The following is a 23,166-nucleotide window of genomic DNA, read 5'->3' as shown; positions in this document are numbered from 1 at the left end:
GGACACTAATTAGTTTGATTGTCTAATGCACCATGCCTAGATTAACCCTACCTCCTAGATCACATTGAGGGTAAATCAATTTTTTTTTCATTTTACCTTTTGTAGTATTTTATCCATTTGCATTCAGTCATTCAACAAATATTAGTTGAGTACCTACTGTATATATATATGAATGTATACATAATATGTTAGGCATATGTGAACTAAGTTTTTCAGACACAATGAAAAAAGACATGTTTTCCATTTCAGCTTCTCATCAAAAAAAGAAATAACTGCTTTTTAAAATGTATATTTTCTAAGCATGCTAACCTTCTGCAAAACACATAAAAAATTGCACATTTTACCAGGCTAGGCACAAAAGAGGAGAAAGGAAGAGATATAATTACAAGCAACTATGCCTTAGTGCTTGGAAACCAGACATTGATTTGATTATAGACTCATCTCTGGAGACCTTCTCTTATGGAGAAGTGATATTATTGTTATCTACACTTTTTGTAATTAAAATTTACCTGACTATATAAAAGAATTTGATGGATATTAGATTCATCCAAAAATATTAGATTGTTTAATTTTCCAGAGACTTATAAACAAACAAAATATATTAGGTGATTTTTGTGTGGGTTTGTTTTTGTATGTGCCTAAAGATAAGATATAGATTTAATCTTCAGGCATGAACATTTATCTCACATATGTGTATATATATCTCCACACTTTGACTTATAATTGGCTCAACTCCTATTTATATTGTTACTTGTGGTTCATTATTAGGCTTTTTTCCTAATATCCAGCTCTGAAGTCGTAACTCTGCCATTAACTCCCATTTTTTATCTTAGCTTACCCCACTGTCTCTATTATTATCTTGTTTAATAGTTATGTTACTGTTATTTTTTATACATTCGATTTTTTGTGGTGTCAATGAATCTCTTCAAACATCAGTTTTCTTGTGGAAAAAAAAGATAATTTAATCCCCCTCAAGGTTATTTTGAAAGTTAATGAGATAATGCATTTAAAAATCTCAATCATCGGGCCTCCCCTGGTGGCTCAGCGGTTGAGCGCTGGGTTGTGTAGCTGCCCACAGCCTCTGCAGCGCCAGTTCAATCCCCGCCACCAGATGAGGGTCCAACATGGTGCGCAGACCTCTCCTGCCACCCGCTGCTCCCCCTCAGCAGTGTACTTCCTCAGTCTGCCTGTTCTGCTCCCTGCTCTGGCTCTGGTGAATTCTCTCACCGTCCCATGCTTCTGACTGTACCCAGTACTTGTATAAATAAATAAATAAATCTTTTTTAAAAAAAAACTCTCAATAGTTACTTAGCTTATAATAATTTCTGATTAGTTTCTGGTTATCATTATAATTTTGTATAATCAGTATTTTCCCTAGGTAGAAAAATCTGTTTCTATTTTTTTTCTTTCTATCTTGTATTCTTTTTTCTCTTCTCTTTTAGATTATATGTAATATAGTGTAATACAGTATGCATATATTATGCTAATAGATCTTAAACTATTTTTGGTTTTTCCCATATTTTTTTCTAATTCAGTTTTTTCTCTGTCATTTTAGTGGACTGTTTTGCTTATTACTGACTTTCTATCTTTTCTTTATATAGTCCACAGGCCAAATTTGATTTTCAAAACCTGCAGAACAGTAATAATGCATGAATTTAATAATACATGGAAGATATTAAATTATTACAAATCCTACAAAATGTTTAATATAAAAATATGTAATTTTCTCTATTGCTAGATCAAGATTAATAATTAAATGTGTGTACAAATTAGAATTAAATAATTCTATTAATATAATTCATTTTCGAATTCATAGAAAGCACATAATAATTGAGTGACTCGAATATTCTTTAAAAAATGAATGCTTACACATCCCTTCAAGTAAGCACTAAAATGTTTGAAAGCAGTCTTCCTGATAGAAGAGGAAGACCAAAACCTAAATGACTCTTGACATGGATCATCAAAATTTTAAATTAGACAAAATCCAAAATTCATTAACATACGCAGCAGTAATGAACACATATTAGAAAATTTGAAACTGACTAAAATCAAATTGCATGATATTACTTAATTTATGCATAGTGGGAACATACAGTTTGTGTACCTACCAGTGTCTATAATGTGTGAATCTTTGTGTTCATTGCCTCATTTAACCTCTGTGGTCATTCTGCAAATTTTAGAAAGGACAATATAGGCCCAGAGAGATTAAGTTGCTTCCCTAAGGCAACCTAACAAAACAGCCAGTTTTGCCAAGAAGAATTTTATATTAAGAGTCATCTCGTTGCAAAGTGAACCCCTTTTCTACCAAACTATAGATTTTATAGTCCAATGACATTATGTTCTTCTTCAGATAATACCCTTAAATTTTGAAAATGGAAAGTAATGAAGAATTACCTCCATAAAGGATTAGGAAAATATGAATTTGTTCCCAAAGTCAAGGGTTCATTGAGTCAGAACTCGAAATACTTCTTTTATTTTAAATGACTTAGAAACAGTGTCATTATATATTGGACCATAATTTCAATCATGTACTATCATCAGTGTTAAATAATGAATTTTTTGTGTATTCACAGTTACATTGAAAGTGTTTGCCTGCGTTACATAGCAAACATCATGATACCTTTATTCTTTATAAACATTTTACATTTTGTTTTTTTTTTTTTAAGATTTGTTTTAGCATCAAGAACTCGGGTGTAAGCCAGAGGTGCAGGGGGAAGGGTATGAGAGGATTCACCAGAGAGAGCCGGGAGCAGAACAGGAAAATCTACTGAAACACACTGCTGAGGGGAGCAGCGGGTGAGGCAGGATGGGTCTGTTCTGCCATTTGGGTTGCTCCCTGGCTGGTGGGGATAGAACTAGTGCTGCAGTGGCTGGCTGTGGCACCAGAGAGGCCTTACATTTTGTTTTAATTGTAGGAGTTTTTAAGTTCTTGTACTCAGTGAGTACAAATATAAATGAAAAAAAAAAATAACAGTATTTTTTAGAACCCTATTTTTGATGTATAGATCCATATATTAGATGTATCACATTTTCCCTACACTAACAATGAAATCAATACATTGATAAGACAAAATGTGTTCACCAAAGATGTCATCAAAATCTATAGCTTAGTCACATTTAATAAAACACTTGTTGTGGGCCTCCCCAGTGGCACAGCGGTTGAGCACTGGGCTGCGAAGCTGCCCGCAGCGTCTGCAATGCCTGATAGATCCCGGCCACAGGCAAGGGTCCCACATGGTGTGCGGACCTCTCCTGCCACCCACTGCTCCCCTCAGCAGTGTATTACCTCGGTCTGCCTATTCTGCTCCCCGTTCTGGCTCTGGTGAATTCTTTCACCCTCCCGCACTTCTGACTGTACCCAGTGCCTGTATAAATAAATAAATAAATCTTTAAAAAAACAAAACACTTGTCTGTAAGCTGATTTGTAGGTGATACCGGGACTATTTGAAGAGGAAATGTCAATGGATTTTGGAGATCATATAAATAATCAGATATTTTAGAAAGAGGTTAAAGATTTCTCTCAGCAGAAACATTATAACACTTAAATGTTTACCCTTAAAAAGGCAGTTTTAAAGTGGACAATGCTGTGGCGATTAGACTTTTAGCAGTAAACAATGTAGTATATACATGTTGATACTCAGCAAGGAACACCTGAAACTTACATAATGTTCTATAATACAACATTATTTCAATGTAATAAACACATGCATATTTGAACTATTTTTCAGAACATACTATTTTATTTTAGGGCCTTTAAAACATGTTATGGAAAAGTTAGTTGGTTATGTATTTGTCTTTTTGGATTTATTTTCTTCATTGTTTTGTTGACATATTCATAGCACTACATGTTGCTTTAATTCATTCATCTTAAGTGCAGTATAATATTCTATAGTGTGTACATACACTATATTTTTGGGTTTGTTTTTTTTCTGTTAAAAATGTGCTGCTGTGAAGATTCTTCTTTAAAGGTTTGCAGGAGTTTCTCTTGGGTATCTAACTGACAAGTTGTAAGATACATATGTCATATGGATTAAAGTTTACTGTTCCTCTTGAAATTAGAAACTGAATCTCGTGTGCTTTTAGCACAATCCTGGTACACTGTGAAGGAACATAACATAAGGAAAGGGGAAACAGAATGTACTGCTGCATCTGAGTAGAGTGTGTTTTGAGGATACATGGTATGTGTGTGTGTACAGGCAACATAGTGATTATGTTCTGCTATGAATTAAAGATACATAAAATATTTCATAATAGATAAATAGCAAAATGCATCAAGTAACCTCAGGTAATAAGATGAAAAGTAGACAATCAAAAATTGGGGCATTTTTAAAAATGACAAGAGACCAAAAGCAGGTAAATGACTTTCTTAAGTTCATAAAATTCAGCTTCTGTCTGCCATAGGAAGTGATTACTGCCCTCTCTTGAATAGACTGCCCCAGCCATGAGGCCAACATTTCATGTGAGAAAAACAATGACAATGGGCGGAAAGGTTTTTTACTCTTCTCTGAAATTTCAAAGAGTGAAGACAGAAAGATAGAAAAAGGCAATTGCAGTTGATAAGATATCTGATTTACAGAAACCCCACCTAGAAACTTAGATTTTTCACCCCATAGACCAGTTGCAAATCACTAGACTGCCCCATTCTTTAAGCGTATAAAGTTCTTTTATGAAGATAGGCATATTGTTACCCCAGATCTTTTGAGGTAGGGATTGGATCTTGATAAAATAAGCATCAGTGTGCCAAAGGATACAGGAAAGATAATTTAAAAAAAGACATTAGTTCTCTCATAGTCAGATAGAGTGTTTCCATATTTAGAATAACAAAATTTAAAAATTTTAGAGAAGAAAATTAATCTTAGATTCTAGAAGTCCAAATTTGCTTTTTAAAAATGACAAGAGACCAAAAGCAGGTAAATGACTTTCTTAAATTCATAAAATTATTAGTGATGATCTCTTGAGGTAACATGTCTTGACTGCCAGGCAAGTTTATTTCTGTTTCCCCATATGGATTCTTCTCTCTCTTCTTGAGGTACTTCACAAGAGGGTTATTGTAGAAACTAAGTGACATTCTCAAACTGCAAAGTTAAGAAACGTGTTAAAAGGGAACAGCTTACCAAGTTGTAAGTGGAATATCTGGAACCATAAAGGTACCCATGGATGGTAATCCCAGAATTGTCACCAACACTAAAACCCTGAAAGAGGTGGTCTTGTCAATGGGGCTGCATCAAGAGATGCAGTGGCCTCACTCTTTATGAAGTGGAAATACAAGATAGGAGTGCATTCTCCTTTCTTTTGATCATCTGTCAGGTTTCCTTATTCACTGAATTCCACTGAATTCAGAAGCAAAGGGGTTGGTTAGTGTAATTCGTATGTAATTTTCTTGAGCAAATAAGGTAGAAGGGTGAAAGACTGATAAAGAAGGACATCAGTTTCTCACACAATGGCTTATTTGACTCTCTAACAGAAGCTCTCTTACTTAAATATCATAGAAGACACAGCTTTGAGTTACTTTGGCATCATAAGTATTAACTCTTCTTTGGGTTTCTTATCAGCATGCTACTATTTGCTTCTTTCTCTCTCATTCACCATGATTTGAGCGTATGGGCTTTCCTGTATGTGACTATATTTTGCATTTGAAGTACCTCCCATCAGTTACTTTCAAGTACTAGGTAAATAGCCACTTGGAAAACTGTCCCTGTGGTTCCATGAAACATTCTCATCCTAGTAGTTATGCTAAAGTTTCAAGATATAAGGTAAAAAGCTCATAGTATATCAGATTCTGATCTGCCCCAAATGGGGAGCAAGACTTTTGCTACCTTTTTTCTTTAAGCAAAACTAGACTGACATAATATGATGTTCATCATAAGTTTCTGAAACGTCTAGAAGATAGCCCACAAAAGCTCTAAGCTCTTCACCACTGGTGCTTCCTGACACAAAAAGACAATCCCACAAAAGGAACCCAACAGTACCACTCCTTTTTTCTCCTAGTGTTTTGTGATGAAAACAAGTTACTCCTATATAATTGTGTGGTTTATATTCTGGTAATGCTGCTGGGTTAGGTTATGCCAATGCCACAAAGAATTAGACATAAGTCTCCAAATTAAAATGAAGTACTTTTGTAGAGAGGCATTAGAACTTTCTACAGGCCAAATGAGTTGATTTACACCTTCTACCCAATGAAGCAATTCCCAGATGGCTTATATTCTTAAGCATAGTGTGTGCTTCCATTTCCACAATTGTATTTTCTTTTTTTTCCCCACAACTGTGTTAATTTTATGACCCAGCTGTTGACTATTATATTGATTTAACATCATCAGATTCTAACTGGAAATTTACTATTATTTTCCTCATGGAGTTGCCAGCCTAAACACATGATCTTTTTCCTACCATAATGTTGTTTAGAAAAGATCAGATTGCTTGGTTTTGAAAGCTGAATGAAAAACAATATTAAATGGATTTAGAGGTCCATTAAATAAATTTGGAAATCCATGCTATCAGCATTATTCTGTAGTGCAGATTAACTCTGTGATAGGTGAGTGCCCTCATTTTATATATGAATATATAACATTTATTTCACATAGGCATATGTATTAAAATAGAAGTATGCATAATGTGCAAACATGTTTAATCTTTCTGTTTGCATATGTCTAATAATTATATTTTAATAAATATATTATTTCAACATTATTGCTTGCATTTCAACAGAATAAATTATAATCCCTTCTTCTATCATTCTAAATAAGACAAGATTGAAAGAAAAATTTTAAAAATGCTTTTTTGTTATTCATAAAATCAATCCACAGACCTCTGTTGGCTTTTCCCCCCTAAGTATAATTCATAAGAAATAAGAGTTTTGAGGCACCCACTTTTATTTATTTAAATTTGTGTCGTGATAATTTCTTATGCCATTCTAGTAGGAGACTTTCCATTATGTCTCCAAATTTGTTAACATTGCTTTGTAAACGTCTATACCTCAGGTATTTTGAATTTCTACTTTTTTTCTATCATAGCATTTGTCCTGTGGTCTAAATAAGATTTTGAAATCTACCTGACAGTTGTTGTTCCTATTGCTTTCGGTTTCTTTTTTGGGAGGTGTTTGGAGGATTGAAATTTTCCACCATTAAGTCATACACCTTTAGCGTGACCTTGATATTTTTCCCTCTGCACTAATGAGACCCTGGGTAGCTCTTATTTAAGGAAGTTGCTTTTGTCTGCTTGGCCAAATTAAACTGATCATAACTAATTGTGAGTAACCTGTTGTTTTATTTATTTATATTTATAGTTCATCCATAAGAACTTGAGGGAAATTCTTTGTTTTGTTTGTGGTATCATGATTAAAAAGACAACACTGTATTCTTTCTGGCCACCTGCTAGAGACAATGACCTTGATTTTTTTTTTTTTTTTTGCAATGATACTGGATATAACAAGATCACTTTCTCTGTAATAGCTCTAGTATGACAAACAGCAGTTTAAGGTCAAATACTGTAAGACCTAGTAAACACAAACTACAATTTACCCCTAAATCTGACCTTGATCTAACTTAATACCAAGTAATGATAAAAATGTTTCCCCTGTTAATGACCATATTTTTTCCCAAATAATAATGTTACAGAAAATCATGTTGACATAGTAGGCAGAAAAGTTTATTATTAGTGCAATTTGTTTAATACTGTATTATAAATAGCCAATTAATATACCTCAGGCCATCATCAAAAATACTTAATCCACTAATATTTAATGATAATACATTATCTAATTCTGCACTAAGGGAAAACCACATCTAAATATCTTTATTACCTACTGAGTTTTGAGTCAGTGTCAAACTAGTTTAAGTAACTGGCAAAACGCTTCAGATTTTAGTGTATTTAAATGTGTTCTCTGTTATATGGTCCATACATAAAGAATGATTCTGGGAAGCCCAGGACATTTCCATATTAAGCAACAGACAACATCTGCATTGCCTTTATCCTTTATTTATTTATTTATCTATCTATCTATCTATTTATTTATTTATTAAGGCTTATTTTATTTATGCATACAAAAGCTAGGGTGTAGGCTGGGCAGGGGAGGGTGGTGAGAGGATTCACCAGAGACAGAGTGGGGAGTAGAACAGATGAAGTAACTGAAATATACTGATAAGGGGAGCAGTGGGCGAGACAGGAGAGGTCTGCTGTGCCATGTGGGTTAGCTCCCTGACCGGGCATTGAACTCATGCTGCAGTGGCTGCCAATAGCTTGACAGTGCTGAGACTTAACCCCTTGTACCACCAGGGAGGCCCCCATTATCCTTTTGTAATTTGCTGGGGAATAGTTAAGGAAATAATAAATTTAATTCCCTCTATTTACCAAAGATACATGTTTTTTTATATGGAGACATTTCTGCCACTTTCAATCTCTACCCTAAAGAGAAAATTGGACCTATTGACAACAATAATTTATGCTTCATTTTGTTCTAGTAAGTAAGCAAAAATAGTTTTCATGTTTTGTCTTTAATATATTTGTCATTGGAAGATGAATAACAATGCCATTTAATTGATACTTTGTATTTATATATGTGACAAGCATATTATCTCACCAGATCTAGTCACATTTCCACATTTAAGTAATGGATCACAATTTTTATCTCCAATGTAAATGTTAGATTTGTTATCCTCATATGCAGGAAGCAAAAGTAACTTCTGTTAGGTTGTCAGTTTATGTATATTGTATAGGCTTTGTGTCCTAAAGATGTCAAAGATGACAATTGCATTACTGCAGTGGTATTTCAAATTTAACTCTCAATACTTTGCATTTAATAAAGCACTAATATATTATTATTTCTCTTCCTGGGAGAAAGTAAGTGGGAAGAGAAGTCTGTGAAAGTATGTCTAAAAACTAGCTAGTAATCTCAGTCACCTGATACAGCATTCATGAGGGAGAAAAAAAAAAAAACTAATAAACTTGTAAATATTTTGTATTATTTCAATTTTTATATCAGCATCCAATTATATGCTAAGGTCTTTATTGTCATTTATGACTATGTAGATATCAATTGGGAGAATAATTGATCAGATTGTTAAAAGCATCTATTTTCAATAAATTCACAGTTAATATATCAGTCACAGTGAAAATAATCTTAATGAGAGATCCTAGTTTCTTTTTTGGTTCAGGTGAAGGCTTCTGGTGTTTCCACTTCCAACTTACTCAAGGTAGCCATATTAACATTATAGAATAGGATGATACTCCAATAACTGTTAATCTAGTTAAATATTTTTCCTAAGTTCCATCATTGCTACATGCTTGATACGAATGAAGTTGGTTAGGAGATGGTTCCTGCTCGTAGAGAACTTGGTTATATTGATGAGAGCAAACAAATGACAGCTCATATGGTGCGATCACATGATAAATGGAAGCACCTTCATTGAAAAGCTGGGCCAGTTGGGAGGGTTGAACTTAAGGAATGAAGGTAGGTCTCTGAGAAAATTACAAAATAACCTGCATATTGAAAGACTAGCAGGGATGACCTGCAAAGAGGAAGGATAACTAAAGGCATATTGTAGCGGAGAAAACCACCTAGGTAAAGGCATGGAGGAAAGGGAATTGACTTCTTTAGGGAACTGCAAGTAGTTCCGTGTTGCAAAGAACGGAGTCTGGGATTCTTTTAGGGGTTAGGAAAGATAAGGAGAGTTGCTGAAGAGAGCAGCAGGGGCTGTATCATGACAAGCTTGTTGTGATCCCTGTGATAGGTCTGGAAACAATTGTGGCCATGGAAACAATTTAAGCATGGAGGTTTGACTTCATGTTAATTTGACTTGTTTGGTTGCTGCTAAGAATGGATCAGAAGGGAGGTAAAGTAAATGTTAACGTAGTAAATTGTAATTTTTGTTATAATTTGTAGTAAATTCAGACAAGAATAATACAAGAAAAGTAAAGTATTTCTTACTGGAATGTAGAAAGGAAACTCTTCTTCCTTTAATAGCACGTATACTGCAATTGAAACAAACCAAAGAAGATTAGCATGGCTCATGCATAAGGATAACATGCAGATTTGTGAAGCCCTCCATATTTTTTTTAACCAAGTGAAGTTATTCATGCTAATTAAACTTATCATGGTAATCAGTTCACTTTTTATATATAAATTAATGATGTCTACCTTAAACTAATACAACGGTATATGTCACCTGTATGACTATACAGGAAAAAAATGAAAAGGATCTCTATTGTTCTAGTCAAATAATATGCAAAATAAAAAGAGAGTATCCAACTTTAGAAACAAAAGCAGAATCAAAGCCCAAGGATGGTGACAGAACAGAAAGGTTTATTTAATATCAACCACTCTTGCAAGATGATATCTAGTGTCTTATAAGATGATAGTATCTATCTGTGACACAGTGCTGATCACAGAACTATAATTTTCTTTTAAAAAAATCCTTGAAAGGAAAAGAACTGGCCTCAGAATTATTAAAGGTCACAATCAAAGAAGTGCACAGAAACCTAGCATGGTTATTAACAATACCAAGTCATTTTCCATTATAAATATGTGGTAATGGATGTAATCAAGTGCAGGTTGTAATATGACATCAAAACAAGTAACTATAAAAGGTCGTTGACAGTGGTATAATGAGGGATAGATATGGACAGTGAACTTAATATATATATGTATGATGTCTCTAATTGATGAACACCTGAAACTTACATAATGCTATAACGCAAATTTACTTCAATAAAAAACATAAATATAAAAAGCTTCCTGGAAGGAAAAACTGGGCAGGGAATGGGAACTTGGGTGTAATAAAGAAGTGAGACAAAAGAAGGATCCTTTTTAATTGTTGAGTCTGCATGTTTGGGTGGGTATTTTGTGATCCATATGTAATTTCTTCAGCCTAGTATATTGAGAGCTATGGGTAGGTAGAGTTGAAGTAGATACTGCTTAGCTGCTCTTTAGCTTGGATGCTCCCCAGTGAAGAGAAAGGAAGTACAACCTGGAGTCAATCAAGTGAAACTAACTGGGATGGGGTTTCAGGGACAATAAACTTTACTGGTAGTAGCAGAGTTCAGTTCAGAAACAAAATTTGTGTTATTCATTGACAGTCAAATAGAGGACATCCAGACAAATAGTTAGGGTAGAGGTCAGAAGAATAGTCTTGTTTTACTTAATCTTATTTAACTCTTTTCACTTAAGTACTTGAATAAAGCAAATTTATTATGTTGGATTTATTGTTTTCCTTATGGGAAGGAATAGTATAAATAAAGGAGATAAGATTAAAATCACTAAATTTCTAGCATCTTGAGAGTTACCCCTGAACTCTGTTGAGGCTACCCAAGGAACCTCTAGATCATAACCTTAAAATATTTGGATATGAATTTATTTGTATTGTATAGGTTCTTAGATTATGGCCTTCCAGAGAAAATGTCATTGGCTTTAATTTCTTAGCTTAATGAGATTTTAGATAATTTCAAGTCTCTTAGAAAAAGATAAAGGAGAGATTTTTGAGTGGGCCATTTTATCTTGGTTCTGTGTTTGGAGAATTGGGTACACTTCTCCCAAACATTAATTGTAGTAAGATTGTAGTTGTCTCAGTGAGGTTTACTGTTAACTTCAGTCTCTACTGTCCAGAGAAACTGGGGATATATCATTACTGGTAGCAGCACACTGATTGCATATAAGGGAAGCCAGTATGCTATGCCTCTTTTAGGCAGACCTGCTGTGTCCATACACATATGCCCACACCTAAATACACACGGATGATGTTATTGACCTGTGTTACTAGAGCTGAAAGAACAGAGAAGGTGAAAAGAATATGATTCATTGGAGCAGATTAATCGTTTTAGAGCTGGCTTTGGAAAATATGGCATGAGTCATGGAAATGATGCACAAATCATTAAGCTTTAAATATTTACTTATTTTTTTTTGTCTAAACAGTCCCTATTGACTGAGAAATGCATGTTGTTATTTTTTAAGGGTTTCTTTTTCAGGTAAGACCTAGTGCTGTTTCATTCCATTTCAGAAGATGTTAAAGAAGACACATCAATGTGCTATGTGAATGTGTTCTTTAAAGTTGGTCTGCCAGTTTGTAGCAAACTTGGTGTTCTGCCTGATTAAGATGTTAAAGATCAGCCTTATACAGATATAGCTCTAAGCGGTGTGTTCCTTTCAAGAAACATTAGGTATTATGTTTCATACCCAAAGTGGTCAGAACTGGGGGAAATGTTGACATTAGATAATATTAGAACTGGAAACAAATAAGAATTCTACTAAAGGACTCAGGGAAGCTTCATTTCTGGTAACATTTACCTTTGTATGCTATTTTTAACAAGCAGAAAGAATAGACTCCTTTCCTAAAAGTAAAATAGCCTTAGTTTTCTTCTCCTTGCCGTAAGCAAGTAGTGAAAACATTCATAATAGCATGATTTCAAATGAAATATTCTGTAGTTAAATGGGATATTTCCTTTGAATGATAGAAATGCCATAGTTGAAAATGAGATGGTGGCCCTTGTATTTTTGTTCTGATTTTAAAGAATTGGAAGGAACACATCAGAAATGGGAATTAAGTCTGAATAATCATTTTCCTTGTCTTGTAAATTGGTAGAATCAGAATCTGGAAAGACAGAAATAAAGAGAGAAAGTAAAACAGATTGTCTCTAATTATTTTATGTGTGTGTGTTATAGTTTGTTATAGATTCCCAAACAGAGAAGGTGAGAAAAGATAATCTGAGACTTGAAAAAGAAATCTCTCTCTCTCTCCCTTCCTCCCTCCCTCTCATGCACACACTCACATGCTCACACTCAATGTGATATAATTGGAAAATTGACTTATCAGATGCATCTGAGACTGGGGATTTAACCTTTTTTATGCATTAGTAGAAAGGGTATTTGGTTTGATTCCATTGATCCAGCAATTGCATTTTGCCTCTCTAAAGTATTCTTTGGTATTTAAATTTTCTGTGTAATTTTGCTTAAGATCAAGGAGACTACACATTATAAAACTTACATTTGTTTAAGGCTTATGTGGATTTATAAGTCAAAGCAGAATACACTCTCAGAACAGTAACTGACACAGACGCCTTACATACTAAGAATACACTGAGTACACATCATAGAATAAGAACATTCAGTTGGAAGTTAGGCTTCTAAAAATAACTAAGTGCTCAATACTTTCTGCTTTTTACACAGTATTATAGGGTAGAGTATTTCCTATGCCTATCTTATTAAATTGCATAATCAATATGCCAAGTTCTAGTATTACTTGTAATTGAAGGCTTTATTTGCTTGTCTGCAATTTAAGGTCATGCCTTTAGAATTAAGTAGTATATACTATTTCTGATTTGTGTAGTTACTTCACTATAAAAGAGGATGAATATTAAAGATTTTTTCTCCCCGAAAGTAAAATTAATCTTTTTTTTCTTCTTGTTGAGGCAGTGTTAGTTATAATACTGTGTAGGTTTCAGATGCACAATTTCTCACCTCAGCATCTATCTATGCCATGCCATGCCATGCCATGCTCACCAAATGTCTAGTCAACATCCACCAACAATCAACTCCCTCTTGCCATTTACCAATTCCTCCCACCCCTCCCTGTAACAACCATTTTGTTATTAAACTCTAAGGGCTTGGGTTTTATTTGTTTCTTTGGTTAATTTTTTTGTCTTTATATTCCACTAATGAGTAAAATCATAAAGTATTTTTCTTTCTCCTTCTGACTTACTTGACTTACCAAATTCACTCAAACTTCATCCATGTTGTTATAAATGACAATATTTCATCTTTTTTATAACCGAGTAGTTTTCCATTATGTATATATACCATACCTTCTTAATCCATTCATCTGATGTCTTTGGACACGAGTTGTTTCCATATCTCGGCTATTGTGAATAATGCTCTAGTGATTATAGGGGCACCTTTTTTTTTTTTTCAAATTAATGTCTTCATAGTCTTTGGGAAAATATCCAGAACTGGAATTACTGGGTTATATGGCACTTCTATTTTTAATTTTTCAAGAATCTCCATACTGTTTTCCAAAGTAGCTACACTAATTTACATTCTCACCTACAGCATAAAATAGTTTCTTTTTCTCCACATCCTTCCCAACACTTATTATTTCTAGACTTTTTGATAGTAGCTATTCTGACTGGTATGATGTGAATTTCATTGAGTAACACATTAATTTTAATTGGTGTCATTTATCTTTTAAAATTGTGATGGAAATAACTGTAGCACAGAAGGATGGCATTCTGTATAATTAAGCAATGATCTAACAAGAACACATTTTCCTAAAATAGATAACTCCATGGCAATGTTGGGCAATGCAGATCATAGTGGATATACTTATTTTACCCAGATATATTATAATGAAAATTTATACTATCACTTTTAGAACTGAGATGATTTAACTAATTAATAGTTGACTTTTCCTCATAAATACCCATATGTGAGCTGAGTACAGGATGACAATTATTAAGGTTTAGCTTAAAATGTACTGTGTGCACCATCAGCATGTGAGAGAACCAATGGAGAGATAGGGCTTCTTACCATAAGACCATAGGCAAGTTAAAGAAACTGAACTAGTCAGATGCGCCCTTAAGCAAGAAATAGTATTATCTATTACTTTAAGATGTCTTCTTCCTTGCATATGAAATTAACATTGTTTAGTACAAGAATATTTATCCATGTATATAATTGTTTATTTACTTCTGTGTTTTAAGCTTGTAATCATGGATTCTAAGGCTCAGTTTGTTCATTAAAAGGATAAACTAAAAATTTGCCCATATCTTGTACAATACCAATTTTCTATAAGTCTATGAATAAATGTCAGACTGTTACAGGGAAGAAAACTGTTTAATATATTGACTGTTTTATTATACATCACTATCCCTTCCTGCCTCTGGAAGCACAATAAGAAATCTAAATAGGAAGGAAAAAACATTGAAGTTAGTTTAACATGATATCAGAATTTCCTGAATATATTAAAAATGTTGAGGGAAAAATCTACCCTCATTAAGGTAGCATTTCAAAATCTGCAAATGGTGAGAGAAAGTCTGGCTTTTATAATAATGGAAAAGCTCTTTAACCTCAAAACAAATAACCAACATAAATAACTAAATTACTAAGAAAGTTTTGTGTCACCTTACACTTTAGTGGTTTAGTTTCTGTATTTTACTATGCCTATCTTGGAATATTAGATTTTAATAAAATGCTTCATGATTTATGTATTTGTAAAGAGATTAGGATTGTACCTGGCAGAAGAAAACACCATAAACATGTTTGTTAAATTAAAACAAACAGATGGATCAACACTATAAATAAATTTAAACCCTTGCAGTGGGTTTAGCGCAGCACTGTGAAGCTGTCTGCAACTTCTGCAGTGCAGGTTCGATTCCCCTCCGGCCAGGGAGATACCCACATGGTGCCACAGACCTCTCTTGTCTTGCCCACTGCTCCCCTCAGCAGTATATTTCGGTTATCTACCTGTTCTGCTCTCCACTCGGTCTCTGGTGAATCCTCTCACCCTCCCGTGCCTCTGGTCTGTACCCCAGTTCTTGTATAAAAATAAATAAATCTTAAAAAAAAAGCAAACCTTCATTTTCAGAACTATATTAGGTGGAAAACATCTAAATATCTTATGTATCAATTCTTTTATATATAGTTATTTTATGTGGCAGCTTTTTATATAAATCCTCTCATTTACTCTTCATAAAAAGTACACATTCTTTCCATATTACCCCATTTTCATACAAATTGACAATATGTAAATTAGAAAGTAAATTTAATGCCTTTGTTTTAATATGGTAACATAACCATTTATATAACAAAATCACATATTTATTTCATGATTTAATTAGTAACAATTCCTCCCAAGAACTACATTGTAGCTTAAAAGATGTTTCTAACTTTTCTGCCTCTATGTCTTAAGTGGCAACAAACATTCTTTAAGAACAAGAGTCCCAGCCTAGCAAAAGGGATTATAAAGCTCATTTTCACTTAATCTCAGTAGTTTTTAACAATACAATATGCTAAAACATGTAATTAGCAGACTGAAACAATTTGAGAATACCATCAGAAGGGATGATCTATTAATATGAAGATCATCTGTAGGGCCTCCCTTGGTGGCGCAGGTGGTTGAGCGTCACTCTGTGAAACTTTCCGCCCCCTCTGCAGCACCGGATCTTCCCAGCCAGCGAGGGTCCCACATGACCTGGCAGACCTCTCCTGTCTCTCCTGCTGCTCCCCTCCTCAGTGTATTTCGTCAGTCTGCCTGTTCTGTTCCCCACTCTGTCTCTGGTGAATCCTCTCACCCTATCATGCATCTGGTCTGTACCCCGGTTCTTGTGTAAATGAATAAATAAATCTTTTTTAAAAAAAAGATCATCTGTAAAGAGCTGCTTTACCTTAAACCCATATGATTAATTTAAAAGTGAATTTAAATAATAGCAGTTGGGAAATATGGCTTCATTGTTTGTTTCTCTCAGGCCAGGTGTTGAGTGAAAGCAAATAGCTTCAGTCTTTCATATTGAACCTATGGAAGGTCACCTGCATTTTCCACACCCTGTATAGGATTAGTCTCTGACAAGAATTTCCTTCTAGAGAATTATGCATTTTAGATACCAGAATAGGTTGTTCATTCCAGATGTGGGGATGGAGGAAAGGAAGAGAGTCCTTTGAAAGTTCTTGGCCAATAGGAAAATATACAAGTGAAGTATGGCTGTCTGACTAAACCATCATTATTGATCACATATTCTCCAGAGAATTTTCCTTCACAGATTTTCTAGGATGAAAATCTGATAGGTGGAAAACATCTAAACATCTGATACAATAGTTCTTCTAAATTCTTTTAAGATCTATAAGGACCCCTTTTGCTGGATGAGATAAAAATATATTTCTGCACTATGCTTATGTTCTTAAAATGTTTGAAAACCCTACTTTTATATTTATAGTGAATCGTGAAATAAATGACTATGACTGTATTTGGAACTGAGAAGGTTTATACTAGTTCAGAAAGACCTGTACTTGAATTCCAGCTTTGACACCTACAAGGAAGTCATGTTGAGCAAATTTTTTAGTTTTTCTAAGCTTTGCATTCCTTATTTGTGATAACAATATCTCGTTTCAAGAATGTTATGAGGAATAATGAGATGATATAATAGTGCCTTGCAAGAAGTAAGTGCTCTGTATATGCTACCATCTTCCATTGTTCCTTCTTATTTTTGCACATAAAAATAAAATATATTTACTATTTTTATGCATGCAAAATATATTTCCTTGTATAAATTATACCTGATACAGATATTTTGCTTGAAAAGTTAATTGTAATAGAAAAATCACACTTAACATCTTGAAATAATGTCTTGATTTAGGATCTGTTGGATTAGAAGTATTAATGAAAGCATAAAAATGAGTTAATGAGAAACCAAATTAAAAAATAATTTATCAATTTGCTTAATTTTTATTTTAAAGTACTGCACCAGCATTAAAAGAAATATGAGAAAATATATCCATGATCTAAAACATCATTAAATTTTACTTCTTAAAACTACTTATTGCAAATGTTGTATTTTATCATCATTATTGAAGCAGTAAAGAGTACAATTGAAACTGGAGGAATTAATTGACCAGGAAACAAGTCTAGAACAAGTCTCAAAATAACCAGAAATCTTTCATTTTATGGCAACAGCATTTTAGTGTGCAGTAACTTTATGTTTTATTGTTAAAAACTATTTGAATCCTCTTCTGCAAAAAGTTTATGAAAGAGGTAAAAATGTTTGCATGCAGATCATAACACTACAGATAAAAAAATAATGCATTTCTCCATCTGAAAAAATATATAGTTGTATCCTAATTTTAAAAAGTATTATCAGTATGAATCAATGGCATTTATTTGGTGATATTGCTACTGAGAATAAAAATATATTTTCCAAGAGTGCAAGAGTTTGTCATGTGAACTGAAGGGAAATAATTCACTACTTCCTAATACATATGAATATATATGAGCCATTGCTCTATAACAATGAAATCAGCAAAAGTGCAGAGTTGGAGGTTCTGTTGCTTCATGCTGTGGAGTTAATGTTGCTTGCACAGCACTACCCCATGGCTGAAATGATACATCATATGTGTGTTTTTGTTTGTTTTTAAGAAATATTATTTTCCTTGCCTGTCACATTTTGACTAACATCCAACCTGCTGGCAGTCGTTTCCACAAGTTTCCTTAGGAATTGCTTGCACATATATTCCTCCTAAGTAATTAAATTTGGGATGACTTCATTGAATTGATCATCACTTGTCTTCTCACTGACATCATCACTTAGTATGGTCTGTAACAAAAAGTCAGAAATAATCCTTCAACTAAGATAATGACATCCTTCTGGGTGATTCATAAATGTTTCTGATTATAGTAATTATATGAATCCATTAATTCTAGGAAACCTATTTCAAAGAACAAAATAATATAAAATTAACCTTTAAAAACAGTGATAGTTCTATTTCAGTCACTTACACTCTAAAGTGCACTCCCACGTCTATTCATGTTTATCATACTTCAGCATTGTCAAACTGATGGAGAACAACTGTTACCCTACTGTTCTCTCACATACCGATGCAGTAAAATCACGATCATAGCAGTATTCAAGTGAGCACACATTTTTTTTTTTGAATTGGTGACCTTTTGTGTTATATTTTCTGTGATTTTAGGTAAATTATGTTCTACTATATTCCTTGTCTTAAGTATTTCTTTTTTTAAAAAAGATTTATTTATTTATGCATACAAGAGCTGGAACACAGGCCAGAGATGCGGGGGTTGAGAGGATTCACCAGAGACAGAGTGGGGAACAGAACAGGCAGATTGACTGAAATACAGTCCTGAGGGGAGTAGCGGGCGAGACAGGAGAGGTCTGTTGCGCCATGTGGGTAGCTCCCTGGCCGGCCAGGGATAGAACTCATGCTACAGAGGCTGCAAATTGCTTCATAGTGTGGTGCTTAACCCCTGCGCCACCAGGGAGGTCCTTAAGAAGTTCTTAATGCAACTTTCTATCTGGCATTCATTATAAATGGTAAGTTTATTCAACTTTGAAGAAATAAATTGGGCACAGTAATCAAAATTTGGTAATCTAGGTCTACAGAGCTCATTCTCCACTTGGCTTGCTTATTGCACTACTTTGTTATAATTCTGATTTTTTAATATTTTGGCAGTAAATATGTATATTTCCAAATCTCTAGTTTCTATAGTATGTTTTGCTACCATTTTACCTACTTAAACTTTTATACTCATATGTGCTTTCAGATGATTAAGGAATCAATTCATATATTAAATAATGAATTTTAGTTTGTGGGAAAGATAATGGACTGGGAAGAAGTATTATTTGTATAGTATGATACTAAAGTAGCTGAGTTTGAGTTTGAATGTCCTTTCTATGGAGGTCTAGACAGACAAGTAAACATTCCTCTTTTTCTTCTTTCTTTTCACCATAACCCTTCACCCTGACCCCAAATTCAGCAATAATATATGCATATAATATCAAACCAAATGTCTAGAAAGTATTCTAACTTAAACCTAGGGAAAGCTCAAAATTCATTATTTCTATATGAAAATTCCCAGGTAGAATAAGCAATTTTACTTAGATTTGCTCCTGGTAATTTGTATAATACATTTTCCTGAAAAAATATTTATTTCAAAGATACCTCAGTGAAGCAGTGAATTAAATGAGTGAACACTTTGAGGAATAAAACACTAATTATAAGGAGCAATTTGCTCGTAAATCATTAAAATAAAAGCAAGGTTAAGAAATTAAATCAGAACTTAATCTGTTTACTTTCAATAGGATTCAAATTAATATGTTTATTATATGTATTGCATATATTTTGATCATTGGTAAGGCACTTTAAGTATACAATCTTAATCCTCATACTACCTTCATATTATAATATAGCAATATTATAGTAAAATAATACATGCAAGATACAAAACTTTTTCAACTAAATGGGATAGTTATTTATTTGTCAGTACACAGAATTCCAAAGTTTATGAGTTTATTATTTGGACTTTTGAATTGTGTTTGTATATATGTGTTTGGAAAATCCCATTAAAGCATGAAGAAACTACTCACATACATTCAATATATGTTTTAAATTTTGTTTTGATGATTTAAGCATTGATATGACACTGGCATGAAGGTTTCATGTGTGTGTGACCTTACAGTTGCACAGGGACCCACTTTCAGCAGGACTCTGTACTTGGTTTGATGCTTTACTGCTGCTTTTTAAAAATTCTTAATAATTTTATCTCTGAATTTGTGTTCAGTAGGTGAAGTCCACTGGGACAATGGAGCATGAACTTGAGCAGCAGGGTGGCAGCTGTGTATACACAGGTTCAGGCCTGCAGGCACAGCAGGCAGCACAGAAGCCAAGCTGTTGGCCCGACACCAAGTCACACATACTCAGCAGTCTGAGATGCTGTGTGTCCCCAGTGTGGCCAACCTGAAGTTGGTGCAGATTAGCAGTGGCAACAACAGCCGCAACAAAAGCAGCAACTCTGGGAGATAATACTGAGGCTTTGCCAGCAGGACAGGGATAGACTCATGATGAGAGACCAGATGCCCATCAGTCCCATGAGCCCATCCCCACTGTATCTACAAAACCATCTAATCTCCTGCCTTAGTTCTAAGAAGGTGGAGCCCAGGCTGTAAACATGTCTATAAATTATTACAAAAATGGTGTGCACATGAACATGGCAATAAAGCATAACTGCTATCCATCATGCAAAATGTCTAGTTTTGAAAACTACTGCAACATTGCAAAGAAATTAGTGATCAGCTTAGAAACCTTAGTTAAGGGCCTCCCCGGTGGCGCAGCTGTTGAGCACTGGGTTGCGATGCTGCCCGCAGCACCTGCAGTGCCGGTTTGATCCCCGGCTGCTCCCCGGCCACCGGAGGAGGGTCCCACATGGTGCGCAGACCTCTCCTGCCGCCCGCTGCTCCCCTCAGCAGTGTACTTCGGTCCTTCTGCCTGCTCTGCTCCCCGCTCTGGCTCTGGTGAATTCTCTCACCCTCCCGCGCTTCTGACTGTACCCAGTGCTTGTATAAATAAACAAACAAATAAATAAAAGTAAATCTTAAATAAAAAAAAAGAAACCTTAGTTAAATTCAAAGTTCATCACATTGATGAAAAACATCAGTATTTTCACATGAAGCTTTAAATGAGCACATTATTAGCAAGGAAAACAATTTTTAAAATTAAATTTCCTATACTATAAATGAAAATACAAGGATAGAATGTATAAGCAGGCATTTGGGATTATATACATAGAAATCATCAAATTATTTTTTATTTTTACATGAGACCTTGGCAAGTTACAGGAAATGTTAGAGGAAATACAAAAATTTCTGTGTATTAATTACATTTAACAATACATTTAACCAATATAAAGGCAGTATAAGGTATCTTTGTTGTGATGGAATTGCTCTGTTTCTTAACTGTGATGATAAATATTTGAACCAACGTGATAAATATTTGAACCAACTCATTGAACTAAATAAACACACAAATCAGTACATATAAATTAGTGAAACATGAATAAGCTCAGTGGATTGAATCCACATCAGTTTCTTTGTTGTGAAATTGAACGGTGGTTTGCAAGATGTTACCTGTTGGGAAAACTAAGTGAAGGGCTAGTGGGCATTAACTTTCCTAATTTGCCTGTTAATCTATTATCTTAAAAAAAATAACTTTAATAATTTTAATTTAATTTTAAAAAATCATTCTACGACCTACATAAGGCAATTTTTGAAGAATTCATTTTTCTTTATGGAAAAATTATTCCATGAGAATCATATCTCCAAATATACTAAAATTTGTATTTTAAAATAATTCATAAGAAATATGAATTGCCACAGCCAATAAGATACTCTTAATAGCAGTAGTAGCAGTTATATCAGTCTTTCTCAAAATTAAAAAGTATCAGAAATTACTTATAGTCTTACATTGGCTCCAAACCACTTTCATTTTTATCACTGAAAATGAAATTGCTAATTCTATAAATTTTTATGACATAAAAAATGGACTTGTAGAAAATTAAGGCAGAAAAAGTATTTGATCAACCTAGATAACAAAATAAATAGTACTTTTATTTAATATATATAAAATTATGATACCAAATTATTTTTTGCAATTTGTTGTTGTTCATCTAGCACTATTATTTAAGTTTCAGATGTAAGGAAATATTTTAAAAGAAGCATTTTGAGATATTATCTTTAACAGAACTATTTTCCTGCCTTTTAAACTAAACATCCCCAAATTTTCATTTGCCCTGGGCCTCATACATTATGCAAATTGATAAAAAAAATCCTTTAAATTTTATCAAAGGGTAAATATATCAAAAAGCCTATTTTTATAGATTAGAACTTGGAATAAAGTTTTGAAGTGACATTAGAATTTGTATCTAATAACATAGAATTCATTTTTATTTAGAATGTTTGCCAATGTATTATTTTGTTTGTTTTATATCATTATTTTATAAAATGCTGACAAGATCCATCCATCAAAAACCCTGGCATTTGAATGTACATTCCAATGTTCATTACTCTTAGAGAGGACTTCAAGGAAGTCTTTCCATTTATCAGACTTGTATTTCCAAAAATATGATTACTTTTCATTTTAGAAATATGAGATTATGGACTGCACAAATATATCAGTTTAGATTTAAAAAAATCTAGATATCATAGTTTTGATAAAAGTTCCTATACTTCTGACCATGCATGTCACACCACACCATCTGCACCATTTCCCAGCTTCCAGATGTATTGGTAGAGAATGAGCACATTTTCTGGAAACCTTAAAATAAGCACATCATATTCTTTCTTGGCATCTTTATGTGAACTCCATTGTCCCAAAAGAAATTTTAGTTTTAAAAACAACAAAAATACCATATGTTTTCACTAATGTGTGGGAGATAATGAAACAAAACAAATGAGCAACAACAGCAACAACAAAAAGCAATACCTTAGATTCTGCCAGCATAATGGTGTTTACCAGAGGTGAAGAGGGAATGAGGCAGCCTGGGATAAAACAGGTAGTATAAGGAAACTAGCTTTGTTGTTGATTGTAATTAGCATATACACACGTTGAACTATATAGTGCTGTACACCTGAAACCTAGTTATAGTTGTAAACCAATGTTACTTTGATAAAAATTTAGAACTAAAA

At 33.7% G+C, this 23,166-nt stretch overlaps 1 protein-coding gene across 1 annotated transcript in view; it reads left to right on the top strand.

Moving 5' to 3' along the window:
* The window catches only part of HCN1 (hyperpolarization activated cyclic nucleotide gated potassium channel 1), a gene marked incomplete at both ends in the record, with an annotated part of 317,617 nt that overhangs the window by 208,419 nt on the left and 86,032 nt on the right, over positions 1 to 23,166 (top strand). The gene's annotated exons all lie outside the window — the stretch shown is intronic.

Source organism: Talpa europaea (assembly GCF_964194135.1).
Source record: "Talpa europaea genome assembly, chromosome: 5".
Lineage (NCBI taxonomy): Eukaryota > Metazoa > Chordata > Mammalia > Eulipotyphla > Talpidae > Talpa > Talpa europaea.
The sequence above is the reverse complement of the archived record's forward strand: the minus strand, read 5'-3'. Positions and strand labels throughout refer to the sequence as shown.